Consider the following 7,527-nt stretch of genomic DNA (forward strand, 5'->3'; position numbering starts at 1 on the left):
TGGCCTTGGGGACAGGGACACGTCCCACCCCGCTGGTCACCAGCAGTGCGTGTTCTGGGGTCCGTACTGATTCTCTGACTGTTTAACACAACGGGGGGGCTCGGGCCTGGCGTGTGGGAGGCTGTAAATAGGGGTTTGACGGTTGAGTCATCACAGAAGTATCCAGATCGTTTCTCCCCCGCAGGCATGGCAGGGTGTTTCTCTGGGAATGTGTCCAACTCATCTGAATTTTCGGATTTGTTGGCATAAAGTTTATAATTTCATTTCAATTTTATGTAGAATTAAACTTCTTTTCTTGGTAAAAGGCATGAACCGTGAGCGTGCAGCTTAATGCGCTTTCCCAAAGTAGCCACACCTGTGGGAACCGTGGGAGGCCCTCCCCCCGCCGGCCCTGTCCGTCCCCAAAGGGCCTGTGACGGCGAGGCAGCGCCGGACGGCGATCGGGCAGCGTGCGGCCGGCCGCTTTGCCTCAACGTCACGTGTGTGAAGCTCATCCGCGTCGCGTGGGTGCACAGGGCAGCGCTCACTCCTTAGCCTTGCATGTGACATGCCATGGGACAGGCACCCGCCGCTCACGTCCGCTCCGCTCTCGGTGGACACGTGAGCCTCCCTGGTTTCTGGGCACGGCAGTCGTGCCAGGTGGACACTTTTTTTTAATTTTAATTTTAATTTTTTTAGGCGAGGCAACCCTTGGTTGACCTCACAGATTGCAAGGACCTAGTCAGCGTACAATCCCTTATTTGTTATTTTTTATGCCTGCAGCACCCGGTCTTCCTAGGTGGTCTCCCATCCAAGGACTAACCAGGCCCGACCCCGCTTAGCTCCCGAGATCAGACAGGATGGGGCTCGTTCAGGGTGGCGTGGCCGTAGACAGGCGGACACTTTCGTGTCCTTTGGTGCGGTGACCTAAGGCTAAGCGTGCTGGGCGCCTCTCCGGGTGCTCGCTGGGCAGTCGGGTGTCTTGATCGCCTTTCCAGAGTCTTCCCACCTGGTTTCCTGTCCGGCTGGCTGTGTCGTCCGTGGGGGAGCAGGAATTCTCCGTACGCGGGGAGGAGGTTTGGGGGCGGCACTGCTCGTCCGTCCCCCGGTTCGTGGCTGGCTTCTGCCTCCATCGGGGGTGACCTTTCCCGAACGGCTCCTCATTTTCATGTCCAGCATGTTGCCGGCCGTTTCGTTTCGGGCCAGCTTTTCGTGTCTCGGTTAAGAATCACTTCCCTCATCCCAGAGTAATTTTCATTTATCCTCTGGAAGCTCGATTATTAAGCCGAGGCTCGCTGGCCGATGGGGTTCAAGCGTCCGCCTTGCTGCTGTGTGGGGCTGCTGGTCTCTGACGGCCGCTGAAACCCCTGCTGGACCCATGGCTGGGTCTGTTTGTCCTCTCGGCCCTGCCGGCCTTCACTGCGGGGTCTCTGAGTTCCGTGAGCCGCGGTTCGCTGACCTAGGTTTGCTAAAAGAGGTCACCGAGAGGATGTGTTTATTAGGGTTCCGTTTCATGACCGCCTGCTGACCCTCGAGCTGTACGCGGGCAATCGGACGCCGCCCCACCGGCCCGTGGGCACCATGGCCACGGCCAGCCCGCGTGGGCAGTGCGCTGCTGGGCCATCTGCACGGACACGGGGCTGAGCTCGGTCAGGACCTCTGTGTGAGCCAAGATTTCTCCGGGCGGAGGGGACAGCTACGGGTCTTGCGGTCACAGAAGACCAGTCTCGTGTGTAAGTGCCCCGCGGGTGAAACCTGCCCGCGGCCGGCCTGGGGTGACCTGCCCTTTCTCCCGTCGCTCCTCGTACGAGCCACGTTGCGCTCGCACCGGGAGCCCCCGAGGTTGCCGATGAGCAGTTTGTTATGTATCTTTCCCCGAGGAATGACGCCCGTCTTAGCATCACGAACGGCGCGGTCGGTTCCTGCGTGCTGGATGTTCCTCTTTGCTTTCGCCGTAAACCGGCTGCGTCTCCGTGGTCCTTTTCCCGTAGACGGCGCATGGCCGGGCCTGCGTCTCCGTGCACCCGACACCCTCCGCCTTTGGACTGGAGTTTTGGACCCCGTTGTGTTTAAACGCCGTTTTCGGCTCGGTCGGTGCGAGTCCAGCGACGTGGCTCGCCGCTTTCCCCGTCAACCCGTCCTTCGCTCGTCCTTCCCTCTCTCCCTCCCTTGCTTTAGGATTCATTAAATATAGTTACATATATCGCCGCTCAATAATGTGCATTACACGTACGTCGTGCACACTCGCGCGCAGGTGTGTATCGAGATTCCGATTCGCTGGCTGACGGGCTGCGCGCCGCCACGGCGGAGCCGCCGCAGACGCCCCGGGCCGCGTTCTGCGCAGGGCGGCCGTCCCAGGCGCCACTCACACGTGTCCGACGCTCCCTTTATTGTTTTGGTTTTGCACGGCTAATTACCTGTGTAAGCTCTAAGGACGTATAATTTCCATGCCGTAAACCCCACCCACGGACGAGGTACCACGTCGACATCCTTCGTAACTTCGTGGAGAGTCGTGCAGCCGTCACCACAACCCAGTTCTAGGACGTGGCCATCACCCTCCGGCCCTCTCGAGCGTGTTCGTGGCCCATGCCCGCTCCCACCGCTCACCCCAGGCAGCGTTTGCTTAGTTCTGGTAAAACGCAGATGCACACCCGTCGGCACATCGTCCTTCGGGCTACGGCTGCCAAAGGTGTATCACATCTCCATGCGTCATGATCCCACAACATGGCACAATTCTTGGCCTGTGCGCCGACCCCGGCCTGCGGGCGTGGCCGGGGGGGGCGCACGTGGCCCGCAAAGCCACATCTGCCGTCTGGCCTTTTACAAGAAACGTGTGCCAACCCCCGCTTTACAAAATCCCGTGTCTTTTAAAGAAGTTAAGAGATGGAATGAGGAGAGAGAGACGTGTCCACAGCGCGTTTTATATTTTCCCGCCCGTTTCCCGTCTCCTTCGTGCTTTGTTTTTCCCCGGGTCTCTTTATCTGCGGAAGTCTCTACTTGGCCTTTATTTCGAAAGGCCGTGGCCTCGGGGCTCACAGCGCTTCCCCTCCGGCAGTGTAGAGGGACCGTCCACCTCCTCCGAGCTCCCGCGGCGTCGGCGTCGGGCGTCGGCCGCACCGTGTGCCCTCACGGGATGGGGCCCTTTTCCCTTGTCTTCCTTTCCTCTGAGTCGTGTTCACTGTGTCGGTCTGGATCTCTCTGTCCCGTTGGGGTTTGTCCAGCTTCTCGGACCTGTTTCCGCCATTATTTCTTCGCGCGCCCGCTCGTGCGGCGCTGGTATCCGTGGGGCCGGCGCGCGGATCGCCCAGGCTCCGGGTCACGCATGGAAACTGGCCGATTTCCATGAACCCACCAGGTTGTCGACTCTTTCTCCTGCCACTTGTGTTCCGCTGTCAAATCTCTAGAGTAAATTTTCAACTCCGGAACAGTTACTGGGGATTTTTTAAATAGTTTCTCTTCAGGCATCTTTCATCGATGCCTTGTATTTCTGATTAAATCTTTAAACATGTTTCCTTTAGTTTCTTGAACACACTCTAAGGCCCGCCCAGCGCTCTGTGTGGCGTGCAGCCCCTGCGGCCCTCGGGGACAGCGTGCCCGGCTCTGCTCCTGGGCGTGGCTCGAGCTCCCTCGCTTCTTCGCGTGTCTGGGAATTGGTGTCGCGTGCTGGACGTTCCGTGCCGGATGCTGCAGCAGCTCTGGATTCCAGCTTCCCCTCGGGGTTCCGCGCTTGCTCTGTGGCTGTGTTTGCTAACTTTCTTGGACCAAATCCGTGGAGTCTGTCCCTCCGTCTGGGCTCCCCCCAGTCCTGGCTCACTGCCCTCTGACCGGTTGTCACAGCCTCCCTGGCCCAGGGGCTGTGGATTCCGCCCCCAGAGCCAGTGTCCAGGACGGGGCAGCGCCATCTCCGTGGTGCACACAGTCCTGGCTCCCGGCCCCCCGCCCCCGGGTCCCCGCCCGCCGGCACCGCTCCCCTAACTCGGCCCCTCTCTCTGCAGTGTCTGGCCGGCAGCTGCAGCCCGAGGAGCCGGATGCAGAAAGTGAGGAGGAGCGTTCTGTAAGTGAGCCCTGCGGGCACGTGCCGTCCCCCCGCCCCGGGCCTGGGCCAGGCCTACGTGGCTGAGGGTGACCTGGCTCTCTGCTCTCACCAGGTGACCGAAGGGCCTGTGGATGAGATCATTCGACCGCGGCCACAGGGCTCGTCACCCGTCTACGAATGTGCCGCTGAGGGTCCCGGCTTTGGACTCCCGGTAAGCCTGCTGCACAGAGGCCCCCAGGCTAAGGGAGGCTGGGCATGGGGCTGCAGGCGGCCGTGTCTCCTCCTGCGTCACCCTGTGTGGGCGCCCCCTGCCCTGCTGCCCACTGGGCCACAGCCGTGCCCCCTAGGCCGTCCTCTCTGGGACTCTCCCTTCAGCTGGCCGAGACACAAGTAGAGTGGCCATGTGGGTGCCCGTGGGAGCCGACCTCACGCTCCTGTGTGCAATGGGGCACGGGAGGTGTGCACACATGTGCCATCTCTGCAGAGGGGACACAGAGTCCCCACAGCTGAGGAGCTCAGCTCCCCCTGCACACAGCAGCTCTCTGGCGGTTCTTGGCCTTTGAGCTGGGGGCCCCTGGCCTCCCAAAGCCCCTCCCATGCCCTGGGCTGGAGCAGCTGGGTGATCCCCATGTCTGTGGTTGTAGGAAGACACAGCGGGCAGGCAGGCCCCCTCGGGGAGACGGAGATCCTGGTGGAAGTGGCAGTCAGGGGACCCACAGGCGTTTTCCAGGATGAGTCATCCAGAGGTGAGTGCGGCAGGAGCCCAGGGTCCGGGAGGCGGGCAGGGTGCCCCTGTGCCCTGCGGAAGGGCGTGCCTGTCCCCTTGTCTGGCCTGAGGTGGCAGAGGCTTCGGAAGGCTGCTCCAGGCTTCCCCCGAAACCCCTGCACCCTACGATGGAGACCCAGACTCCTGGCCAGGGAGCCTCGGCGCATAGAGCTCCGCGTCCTCAGCTGCACACACAGACCACGGAGGGCGCTGGGCGCTGCGGCCTGCCCCCCGAGGCAGCTGTTCTGTCAGCGGCGGCTCTGCCCTCACCCTCTGTCACCTGGATGATGGGCAGGACGCTGGCGTCCTCGTCCTCGGGGGAGGGAGCGCCCCAGCTCCGACGCCCACGCTGGGACAGGTAGGCTCACGGGGCCTCGATGTGCTTCTGCTCCACCCATGCAGGAGGCGACAGAGGTGACTCTAAAGACGGAGGTGGAGGCTGGAGCCAGCGGCTACAGCGTGGTCGGTGGTGGGGGCCAGGGAATCTTCGTGAAGCAAGTGCTGAAGGGCTCCTCGGCCGCCAAGCTCTTCAGCCTGAGAGAAGGTGCCACGGCCGCCCCCCGCCCCTGGGAGCCCCGTGTTCCCTGTCATGACGGGGGGGGGGGACAGGAGAGGGCAGGGCCACACGGGGGCGCAGGAGGAGCAGCCGCCCCGCTGGGTGTTCCCGACGGGAGGCGGGTGGGGTCCTTTACACCCAAAGCTCCATGTGGGGGGGGGTCACTCCCCTTCCACGCCCGTCACCGCGGCAACTGGGAGTGAGGGGCGCTGAGGCCGAGGCCCACTCTGTCTGTCTAGGCGACCAGCTGCTCAGCGCGACTGTATTCTTTGACAACATTAAATACGAAGACGCTCTCAAGATCCTTCAGTACTCGGAGCCGTACAAAGTTCAGTTCAAACTCAAACGGAAACTTCCTGCCCCAGGGGACGTGGAGCGGGCTGCCCGCGGCGCTCAGGGGACCCCAGGGCACACTGACACACAGGTGAGGCGGCCAGGCACAGCCGAGGCTGGGGTGCCCACCCCCAGACGCTGGGGCCAGGGCCACCAATGTCCTGTGCTGCTGCCAACGAGTCCACTGCCCTGTGTTCCAGGACACGGGCGTGGCCGATGGCAGCACAGACACCCCCGTGAGGACGACGGACACCGATGGCGACCAAGAGAAACTCCTCTCCCGGCCCGGGGAGGGCAGGGGCAGGCGGCCCCAGAGGGAGCGGCTCTCGTGGCCCAAATTCCAAGCCATAAAGAGAAAGCATGGGCCCGGGCCCCGGAGGTCACACAGCTCCTCGGAGGCCTATGAGCGGGGGAAGGCACCGGCCGCGTCCCCCACGAGCTCGGACACGGAGGCCCAGTTGGCAGCGGGGGAGCAGGGGCGGAAGGCAGGCAGCCAGCGCCGGAGGAGGGTCCTGAACCTAGGCTTCAGGCTGGGCGCAGGGAAGGGCCCGTCGCTGGCAGGGCGACCGGGCGGAGGCGCCCCAGGCGGGGGAGTCTGGGCCGGGGTCCTGCAGGAGGAGGGGACCCGGGACGACAGCCGATGGGACACTGGGGCTGCTGCACACGTCGGCACAGAGGAGAGGCGGGAGGGGCTACCTGATCAGGGTGCAGAGGCGCCTGGAGCGTCCGGCCTCTCCACCGAGGGGGCCCTGGGGCGAGGGGCGGACGTGGCACCCAGACGCCGAAGGAGGACACAGGAAGGGACAGTTCTGGAGGAAGGGGTGTCCCAGGGGAAGCCCGGGGCAGGCCCAGCCCCAGGACAGGGCATGGGGGACCGCACCGAAGGGGTGCAGGCGCGGGAAACGGGGGGTGCTGTGCCGTGTCTGCAGGACACCCCAGTGGAAGGTCACATGCATGGCCACCAACCAGACTTCCGGGTCCGGATACTGGACTTGAAGGTGCCTAGGTTTGGCATTTCCAAAGAAACAGCACTTGCTGAGGAGGGAGAGATGCCCACGCCGCAAGAGGGGCCCGGCCCGGAGAGGCTGGCCTCCCGGGCCGCAGAGCAGAGGGACCTGAGCACAGACGTGAGGCTGGACACAGCTACGGCAGTGCAGGGGCCACACCGACAACGAGCAGGGGCGGGAAAGGACGCAGAAGTCCAAGGCAAGGCTCTCCAGGGCGAGGCCGAAGACGTGGAAGGAAAACCGCAAAAAGTGACCATGCTGAGGACGAGAACGGAAGTGCTGGGCTGGGCCCCGGGGCAGGACGCACGGGGAGGGGCAGAGGAACGAGGACAGAGGACAGAAGCGGAAGGAAAAAGACACAGGCACGTGACAGCCATACACTTGCTGATGGAGTCCGAGGACAGACGGGGAAGAGATGTCACAGCACACGAGGGGCCAACAACGATCACGCAAGACAGAGGACAGGGGCTAGGGGTGGACACTGAAATCACCCTGAAAGACGAGGGACTCACTACGAGGGACAGTGGATTCACTATACTCAGGTACCAGATGCCATCTGCTGAGCTCGAGCTCGCCGGGCCAGAGCTGGACGTGGCCCAGCCCGAGGGCGAGGCGATGCCGGGTGATATGAAGGGCAAATCTGAAGAGGCCAGGATCAAGATCCGCGTGCCCAAGATGCAGATGCCCAGCATCAAGGTGCCCAAGGTGGACATCAAGGGCCCCCAGGTGGACATCAGGGGCCCGAAGCTGGACATCAAGGGCCCCCAGGGGGACCTCAAGGGGCCCAAACTGGACCTGAAGGGCGCCAAAGGCGAGCTGGCCGCCCCCGACGTGGACGTGACGCTGCCCA

The 7,527-nt window shown here is 63.2% G+C and overlaps 1 pseudogene; it reads right to left on the bottom strand.

The window, feature by feature from the left end:
- Window positions 1-753: 753 nt before the first annotated feature.
- Window positions 754-872, bottom strand: LOC111730566 (annotated as a pseudogene).
- Window positions 873-7,527: the final 6,655 nt, after the last annotated feature.

The sequence above is a fragment of the Pteropus vampyrus genome, unplaced genomic scaffold (assembly GCF_000151845.1).
Source record: "Pteropus vampyrus isolate Shadow unplaced genomic scaffold, Pvam_2.0 Scaffold320, whole genome shotgun sequence".
Lineage (NCBI taxonomy): Eukaryota > Metazoa > Chordata > Mammalia > Chiroptera > Pteropodidae > Pteropus > Pteropus vampyrus.